Source organism: Camellia sinensis, chromosome 1 (genome assembly GCF_055761805.1).
Source record: "Camellia sinensis isolate YWXY chromosome 1, ASM5576180v1, whole genome shotgun sequence".
NCBI classification, from domain to species: domain Eukaryota; kingdom Viridiplantae; phylum Streptophyta; class Magnoliopsida; order Ericales; family Theaceae; genus Camellia; species Camellia sinensis.
In genome coordinates, this window is record NC_138961.1 from 49,795,137 (window position 1) to 49,805,303 (window position 10,167).

General features: G+C 38.0%; 1 long non-coding RNA gene across 1 annotated transcript; it reads left to right on the forward strand.

Moving 5' to 3' along the window:
* Positions 1–7,716: 7,716 nt before the first annotated feature.
* Positions 7,717–9,755, forward strand: LOC114311644 (uncharacterized). Its single transcript, XR_014327941.1, has 5 exons — positions 7,717–7,895; positions 8,044–8,182; positions 8,533–8,712; positions 8,835–8,928; positions 9,504–9,755. It is a non-coding gene; the product is annotated as an uncharacterized LOC114311644 (long non-coding RNA).
* The last annotated feature ends 412 nt before the right edge of the window (positions 9,756–10,167 follow it).

Below are 10,167 nucleotides of genomic sequence, written 5' to 3' on the forward strand. Positions count from 1 at the left end.
GCAGAAAACCAGAGTCCAGGGGCAGAAAGTGGTCAGCCGACCAGGTTTTCTAGTAGGCTGACCACCTTTTTTGGTTTTCACCATGAGGGGTGGTCGGCAGGTATTTCCCAAGCCAAGAGCTGGTCGGCAGCCTTCCCCATGTGGAGTTTCAGCCTCCTGGAGCTTTGCGTAAGTTTCTGAAATCAGCTGCAAACAATGGCGGGACAAGGCATCGCGATGGAATTTACCGACAAAGCGCATCGAGCATGCATACATTCATTGTCATCCAAAAGAGAGCCGGGGCAGTCCATTTGCATGCCAGTTTATAGCTTACTTAGCTAATTTGTTAATTAGTTAGTGGTTGTGTAATAATTAGCTGTAATTCGTTATTCATGTCGGACTATATTATTTATTCGGACCCTCCGAGCGAGGGCACAATTGTAATAAGTGTGCGTGAGTGTGATGTATGTCTTCCAACCCCACGTCTTTCTCCCTTTTATTTACAAGTTTATGATGGTTAGATTAGGGCATGTTTCAATTAGCATACAATATGATAGCATGTTTGCATTCATTCATTTGTCTTGCATGCACCGGGCTCGGCGCATCATACTGACTGCATTTGTATTTCAATTCCAAGTTGAATACTTGTTAGTTGTAGCATTTCACATGCCATCTTTAGAATAGCCGAGCCTATCTTAGTTGCATTTTGCATGTGTTGCATTAGGCATTTCTGTATAGTTAGAATCATGCATGGATTTCTAACATAGCTTCTGTTTTGGCTTGGAGTACTCGGTAAGTGTTTATGCTTTAGCATCCTTGCATATGTGTGAGTGACTACCATGATAGCATGCTTACCATGAGGCTATGTGCTTATATGATATAATTGCCTGAATGCCTGTGGGTGAAGGTTGCGTTATTTGAATTGGAACAATTCATTAATTGTGAGTTTTAAAGCCCACTAGATAGTGGCAAAATCATGTTTTTGTAAGCCCACCCGAGGGTGGCAAATCCACGTCTTAGCCTACTTGCGGGTAGCACCGTCAAACTATTTTCAAATAAACAAACAGGAAATGTCTTGTTCCAATTCAGGCGACCCAGTCTATACTTGTATGCTGTGCGCATCACATAGTAAATCTAGGCTAATAACCGGAATAAGAACGCATAATGTTTTCAAAACTAGATATCATGGTTCGTAGAGGCCGATCTTTGATCGGGCGAGCGGGGGTGCTCACGAAGTGACCTTTCCCAATCATACCTAAGTTCCCGAGTCGAGGCAACTTTGGTGATGACGGACACGTGGCCTTAGGCAACGAGTCAGGGTTTCCTAAATTTCCCAAAATAAAATATTTAGGTGGCGACTCTGTATCTGGCAAAGCAGTCCATGTTTGGCACTTCTTTCAAAAAATCTGTTTTCAAAAATGATTTGCCGGATTTGGACTCTTTGATGATTCATCGGTCTTGCATTGCACTCTGCAAGATTAGATACAGGACCGTGACTTTGAGTCTTGAACTGTAGTGAGCCCAATGAACAAAACCGGGGGGGGGGGGAGATTTCCTCCCGGGACGTTCGGGGACGTCTACAACTGCCAACCACGTCGCTCGGTAGAAGGAATGCTTTTGAAAGGTCAAAGACGAGCAGATGCTCTTTGTCGCCCTTGACGGAAGCGGTTGCCGGGATGTCTTTACCCTGGTGTTTGAGTTGGGGCCTCCATGCCGGTGTTGGGTCGACGGTGATAGCAGGTTGCTCGGTGCTGAGCTCGGTCACCAGCTCGGCAGAAGGGTCCGCACGTGGTCTTTTGCCAGCACGGCATGTCTCTCCGCTGGCTTGACTGACAGCTGGAGAAGCCAAGGCAACCATGACAAAATTTGAGAGTCCTGAGCTGTAGTGACCCCAATATCGAACAGAACGGGAGCTCGTTCCTCCCGGGGCGTTCGGGGACGTCTACAGTTTTTTTTTTGTGTATGCCATTTCATAGCATTGTGCATGTTAGGTTGTATATTAGTTGCATTCATGCATGTCATGCATATTACATTGTGCTTGGGATAGGAGTTAGCCCGAGCATGGGAAACGAGGTACGTTTCGTACTCTGAGTGACGGAACGTGTCTCAATTCCCCAGTCACCGACACTCCGGATTACCCATGATGGAGTTAGGTTTTAGTTGAGTTTTTATGTGCATTCATTTTATATTGAGTTGCACAATTCGACTCCTCAGCCATCATACATCGAGATGCGTGATTGGTGGCACGAGGATCGAGGCATGCATACATCTGTGAAAATACATTGCTATGCCCCTCTCTTGCTCTCTGTTGCAGCAAATCAAGAATCAGCAGTCCTCCGGAGCTTGGCGCGCTTTCCAAGAATAATTGCAAAACAGAGGCTAATTGGGACATCCCAATAGATTTCCGCGCAAGGCAGCCCAAACATACATCATTCATCAGAGTCGAGGCAGTTCCTGGCTTGCATGCCAGTTTATAGCTTTCCTAGATTAATTTGTAAATTAATTAGGATTTTTGTATTTATTGGGACTGTATTATTTATTCATTTGGGACTGTATATTATTCTTTCGGACCCTCCGTGCGAGGGCATAATTGTAATAAGTGTGCGTGTGTGGGATGTATGTCTTCCAACCCCACGTCTTTCTCCCTTTTATTTACCAGCTTATGATGGTTAGATTAGGGCATGTTTCAATTAGCATACAGTATGATAACATGTTGCATTCATTTATCTGTTTTGCATGCACCGGGCTCGGCGCATCATACTAACTGCATTGTATTTTCAATTCCAAGTTGAATACATGTTAGCTGTAGCATTTCATATGCCATGTTTAAAATAGCCGAGCCTGCTATAGTTGCACTTTTGCATGTGTTGCATTAGGCATTTCTGTATAATTAGGATCATGCATGGATTTCTAATAAGCTTCTGTTTTGGCTTGGAGTACTCGGTAAGTTTTTATGCTTTAGCATCCTTGCATGCGTGTGAGTGACTGCCATGAATAGCATGCTTACCATGAGGCTATGTGCTTATGTGATATGACTGCCTGAATGCCTGTGGGTGAAGGTTGGGTTGTTTAGATTGGAACAAATCATCAACTGTGAGTTTTAAGCCCACTAGATAGTGGCAAAACCATCTTTTCTAAGTCCACCCGAGGGTGGCAAATCCACGTCTTAGCCTACTTGCGAGTAGCACCATCAAACCATTTTCAAATAAACAAACATGAAATGTTTTGTTCCAATTCAGGCGACCCAGTCTATACTTGTATGCTGTGCGCATCATATAGTAATCTAGGCTAATAACCGGAATAAGAACACACAATGTTTTTAAAAATAGATATCATGGTTAGTAGAGGCCGATCTTTGATCGGGCGAGCAGGGGTGCTCACGAAGTGACCTTCCCCAATCGTACCCAAGTTCCCGAGCCGAGGCAACTTTGGTGATGACGGACACGTGGCCTTAGGCAAACGAGTCAGGGTTTCCTAAATTTTCCCAAAATAAAACATTTAGGTGGCGACTCTGTATCTGGCAAAGCAGTCCATGTTTGGCACTTCTTTTCTAAAAAATCTGTTTTCTCAAAACGATTTGCCGGATTTGGACTCTTTGGTTCAAATTAAGAACCGTGACAAAATTTGAGAGTCATGAGCTGTAGTGACCCCAATATCGAACAGAACGGGGGAGCTCGTTCCTCCCGGGGCGTTCGGGGACGTCTACAGGCTCCATCTCCAAAGGCTTGTTGACAAGCCTATACACATCCACGCTTTGCTCTGACAACTGAAGACATCACCCATGCTCTGCTCCAACGGCTAGAAGACGTGCTTCTCTTCAACGACTAGAAGTCATTGAAGTCTATAAAGGACGCACTTCTTCAAATCTGAAAAGGTGAACTACTCTAAGCATTCAAGAACTATTTCTAATCAATCTTTGCTGAATATTACTCTTGTACTTTCACTTTCATATATGAGTTTATTCTGAGTGTATCTCAAAATTTCTTCTACTCTTACACTTTCATATACATCTTTTGAGAGAGAAATCTTGTAAAAGAGGATAGTTGCACCTCTTGTTCTTATTCCCTTTATTCTGAGTGAAATCTTGTAAAGTGAGGCATTTAATTGAGAGGTCCTCAACAGATAAAGTAAGCTCAATAAAAAAAAAATCCACAAGCGTGGTGAGGTTGTGGTGGTGTATTGATTTGATTCATAGTGAAGAAAATCTCGAAGAGGAACATTGATGAGTGGATGTAGGCAAGGTGTGCGAACCACTATAAATCCTTGTGTTTGAGCTCTCATTCCTTTCTCTTTTATTTTCAGTATTATTGATTGCTTGCTAAAATTTATTTACTTGATTTATTACATTCAATATTCTACATTTGAAAATTTTTAAACCCAATTCACCCCCTCTTGGGTTGCCTACCTGGGTAACAATTATTATTAGAGCCTCATTTCTAGTTTTGTGACTTAACCGCCTTAGAGTGATTTATGGCAACCCCTAGCTCCTCTCTTCCGGAAGGTTAAGCCTCAAATAGACCACCTTTTTCAGTGGCACAAATTTCAATTATTGGAAAACCCGTATGATTATGCATATTCAATCCACTGATTATGAGGTGTGGAAAATCATTTGTGATGGTCCCAATGTGCCCACCAAAATCATGGATGACCTAAAGGTTCCCAAACTTGAGAGTGAATGGACTAGTGCTAATTATAAAGATATTCAAGCCAATGCCAAAGTTGTCAATATGTTGTATTGTGCACTTGATGCAATTGAGTTCAATTGGATTTGTACTTGTACAACAACGAAAGAAATTTGAGCTAAACTTATTATAACTCATGAGGGAACAACTCAAGTTAAAAAGTCTAGAGTGAGTTTGCTTGTTCATAGCTATGAGCTCTTCAAGATGAAACCTGATGAAAACATCTTCCAAATGTTTACTCATTTTATCGATATTATAAACAGCTTGAAATCTCTTAGTAAAACTTATACTAATGCTAAGGTTATGAGAAAAGTTCTCAGGTTATTGCCAAAGAGCTGGGAGAACAAGGTTGTTGCTGTGATAGAAGCCTGAGACTTGTCAACACAAAGTTTTGATGAGTTGATGGGATCTCTCTTAACTCATGAGATAATAATGCAAGAAGGAAAAGAAGAAGATGCAAGAACAAGAAGAAAAGAATAACTTTTAAGTTCACCTTGAAATTTCAAGAAGATGAAGAAGATGATTCGGAGGAATATGATGAAGAAATGACATTCATCACCGAGAGGTTCAAAAGGTTTGTGAAGAAAAAATAAGGTGTAAGAAAGTTCTTTAGAAAAGATTTCAACAACAGAGATTTTCAAAAAGGAGAAAATCACAAAAAATCTAAAGTCACTTGCTACGAATGCAACAAACCAAGACACTATAAATAAGAATGTCCAGAGCTCAAGAAACAATTCAAGAATGAAAAGAAGAAAGCCATGATTATAGCATTTGGAGAAGATAGTGATGAAAGCGACTCAGAAACTGACACTTGCAAAAATGAGGTTGCTAACTTATTACATTTGATGAATTACATGTTGAATTTAAAAATCTGAGTTTGAAAAACAGTTGTCAAAAGAAAATGATTTCAAGTTTATCACAAGAAAATAAATCCTTGCTTCTAAGATAAATGCTTTAGAAAAATGAAGTCTTAACTTCGAAAGAGTCTTCCAATTTTGAAAAGAAAGTACATGATTTGCAAAAAGAAAATGAGATTTTGAAAAAGGAGAAAATTGTTTTAAATGAAAACATAGAAGATTTAAAAAATGTCATTTCAAAATTTACCCAAGGTAGAGATACTTTAGACAAAATTCTTAAAAGTCAAACTCAAACCTTTGGAAGAGTTGGAATTGTATACAAACCTTTTTCAAAAGTAAAAAATCTCAAAAAGATGTTTGTTCTTGCATCATCTATCATTCTCATCTTACATGTTATTTTTGTGGAAGAAAAGGTCACATATCTCCTTTATGTCCTGTTAAGAGAAATTCTTTTGTTAGAATGAAAAAGGAGCGGGTTTCAAAAAATACTTCAAATCCTAACTCTCATGGACCCAAGAAAGAATGGGTACCAAAAGGCCAACAAAAATCCAATTTTTGTAGGTGTGCTTTAGGACAAAATCCAACAACAACTGATGATATCTCAACAGTGCGTGCTCAAAGTACATGACCGATGATAAAACAATGTTCTCATCACTTAAATCCAAATAAGGAGGTCATGTAACCTTAGAAAATAATAGCATAGGAAAGATTATTGGTGTAGGAAGTATTATTAGAACTTCTTCACCCATTATCGAGAATGTCTTATACTACTAGAAATATGACTTTTTGCGGCTTTTTTGTTTGTTTGTTTCGCGACTGATTGTTTAACCGTTGGAAAAAAATCATTTTTTTTTACATCAAAATCTAATTTTACTTTTAAACTCCAAACGTGTTTGACTGTTATTCCCAATTTTGTCTCCATTTTGCGCTCTCTTCAGCTGAAGAAGAGACCCCCAACAGTATGTCTCTCTCTCTCTCTCAAAATCTCACTCTTCACTGTCTCTCGCTCGACTCTTTTTTCGAATCTCCACTCTCAATTTCATTGTTCATTTGAAGATTTCGATCGATTCATAATCGGTAAGCCTAATTTCTAGGAATGAATTAAGCTCTCTCTCTCTCTCTCTCTCTCTCTCTCTCCCCTCTACTGTGCCTCATTTCTGTCACAGACGCATCTCTTTCTCTTTCTCGCCAAAGCCGACTATAGAGACCTCCAATTTTTCAATTCTAGGATTTAATAGAGTATTTATTTTCAAATTCTTGACATTTTTATCATTCTTATCTCTCTCTGTCGCTTGGGTTTAACCATTGATCGAATTCTAGGGTTTTCAATTGACGATTTCGGATTGCTCGTGAGAAAAGGGCGAATCAAGTAGTATTATTAGTAATAGCAGACGCAAATGCTAATGAAACTCTCTCTCTCTCTCTCTCTATATATATATATATATATGTACCAATTTGTTCGCTTCTGATGAAGCTCTGGTGCATTGCATTTTGAATTTCGTTTTGAGTCGCATGAAGTTCAATGTGACTTATGTAACTTTGTTTTCTGAATTGATTCAAACATTCTAATTTGCTATATTTTATGTTTTCTGATTTGAATTTCTGATGCGTTGTGTTTGTTTTTTTATTGCTATTTATTACCTGCTTCATTAGTCGTAGTTGATTTTGATATTGCTCTGTTTAATTCTGATTTCAAGTTCTCTCTACAGTTTTCAATTTCAATTGTAAATTAAAATTGAAATGATCTTAAATCTGCGCTTGATTGCAATGATCTGAATTTTTGGTGCAAAGCGGAGGTCTCGTAACTCCTCCTCGAAGATTCTCACTGTAACGATCTGAAATCTACGCTTGATTGCATCTCTGATCGGTTCGTCGATGTCAACTTCATCGGTGCTGTGTGCTTGAACGTTTGAAAGGTAGAGCTATCATGTCGCAATGAATTGGCAAATGAGGTTCGCGTTGGGTATGAAAATTTCAAGACTGATGTCACGGCGTTTTTCCTTGCTGTTCATGTTGGAACTATGACTCTCATCATGAAACTATTGGTAATGTGATTTTAGTCTTTGATATTAACAAAGTCTAGGCACCACTCTCTCACCACTACAAACTCACGTTCATATATAAATAGCTAGATTAGCCCGAAATTTCAATTCAAAATCTTCATTCCAATTCTTCTTCATCTCTAAATAGCTTGATTCGCATCGATCTGATCTGCAAAACCCAAAAAATGGCAAGGGCTGGCCTCGCATACCTAGAGAGGTTTTACGCAGCTGCCTCGTACGTGGGCTTTGACGGATCTCTGGACTCCTCTTCCAAAGGCGTCAGCTCCAAGTTCTCCAACGAAGTCGCTTTGCTTCTCTACGCTCTCTACCAGCAGGTTTAAATGATAAAATTACACAACTAAGATTGATTCTAAGACAGATATTGAAAATTGGTGGGCGTTGGGTTATGTTTATTTATATGCCATCTTGGATTTGGTGTTGAACAATTTATTTATATGATTTATTTGTTTGTATTGTTTGAAGGATTTCCTTTGCATGTGGAGCTACTGAAAATGATGGTTTTATATGTGGTGGGTTCCGATTTATTGCAAGCAATTGTAGGGCCTTGTAAAATTGCCAAACCTAGAGGTTGGAGTCCTGTTGAGCAAAGCAAATGGACAAGGTTTGTGTTTTCTTTTGTATGATCTTTTTTGCTAGACCTTCATTACTATATATGCTTGTCACATATCCTCTATATGGTGTACTAGGTTTTGATGATTTAGTGGTATGTTAGATTCTTGTTATATTAATTGTATGCATATGATTTATTTAGTTTTATTTTGGTTTAAAATAAAGAAAATACACTAAAGAGCAAAATACAAAATTATTGATGTAAAATTTGGCTTGATGTCGGCTACTCTGGGCTTGGGCATAGTATTTCTTTGTTTTTCTAGCTTAGGTCTAGCCCTGAAACCCGACCCAGCAGCCCTACCAAATTGATTGTGTTGTAATACTGAATATTTCTCAATGCAGGTTACTAAAGGTGGATTGGGCTCACCAGTGGATAAGGCCAAATGGTATATGAAGGCACGTCCTCCTTGGACATCTCCATCTAAAGATTATGTTGAATTCAGAATTCCATTAGCAATGGGAAGAGAAATTTTGAAGGAAGAAACACCATAAATTGTTGGAAATGTTCTCTCTTCATCAAAGGTGCTGCCATTTCATTCAATATCTTACTTTTACTAGCTTTTGATTTTTCTATTTCTATTGTACGTGGATGATGTTTCTCGCCAGAGCTGACTATGGAGCCTCTCTCTTTTGTGCACTCACAGTGTTTCTCAGTTCGCTTTCTCTATCCTCACCGATTTCGCTCATCCTCTCTCTCTTCAAACCCTCGATATTCTACCAAATTTTAATCTAACTTAGGTATTTATTCTCATTTTTCTGAGATTTTATCTTATTCTCTCGACTTAATTTCTCACATGTTTCTCTGTATTTCCATTTCCCTGAACCGTTTCAATTTTTTTTTTCTTTCTATTATTGATCTTTAGATTTTAATAAATTTGATTGTGTATTATATAGTCAATTTTGTTAATTGGATATTGACAATTTCAAGTTATATTCATACTACGTTTTTTGTTTTTTGTTTTTTATGTTCATTGTTTGGGTGCTAAGAAAACTGAGAAATGAGAAAATAAAATAAAACACCGATTCTTACATTTCCTTGCCGCTTTTAGTTTCTTATATATTAGGTTTAGTTGAAAGAGACTTTGACTTCTTGTCAGGTCACCATGATGAAAACTCTGAACTATCTACACCTTTTTGTGATCTTTTAGTTTTGTTACACAGGGGCTTTCAAAATACAATTGAATTTGATTAACTGTTATGTTCATGTGTAGTTTTTGGTGCATATGTTTAATACACAAATCTTTTAATTTTTTTTTAATTTGTTCATTAGTGTTTTAACTGGAGCAATATTGGCTTGTATTTTCTTATCTCAGTTGATACATTCGTGTGGGCTTTGCACTCTTCTCTATTCTTCCCTCCGCACTCAGTAGGCCAACTTTTGATTTGGATCAATTTCTTCTGCTAGGTAAAATTTACTGCTAGAGTTTGATTTGGTCTCAAACTGATATTTAGTTCGATTTACTTCTCTTTGTATCCATTCATGTGAATAATAAAATAATGTCAAGTATGTTCATAGTTGTGTATAGATGATGCAATATTAAAATCTAGGTCTTCTTTCTTGTGATCATGGACAGTTGACTAACTGTTTGTTTGCCTGTAGTTTTGATCAAGTAAAATAACAATACTTAATTGTGTTGAAAACATAACAAGCAAAAATAATAATTGAAAATGAGTGGTATCTTAATAATTGAAGGCTTTAGAAAGGGAAAGTGAGTAGTATCTTAAAAATTGAAGGCCCTAGAAAGGTTCTTCTTAGGTGGAGCTTATAGGTAGGTGTACATGACTTCTTTCTGCCCTAATTATTTAAACTGGTTTGGAAATGGTGTAACTGATTCACATTCCAGAAATGCTGATCAATCTGTTCTTTCAAAATTTTTATAAGCACATCCTGCTGATTTTTCTACCACTAAATTACAGGTCAGGCCGTACTTTTTGCAGATTTTTCTGAAGTATGAATTTACTTTTCCTATAATAGTT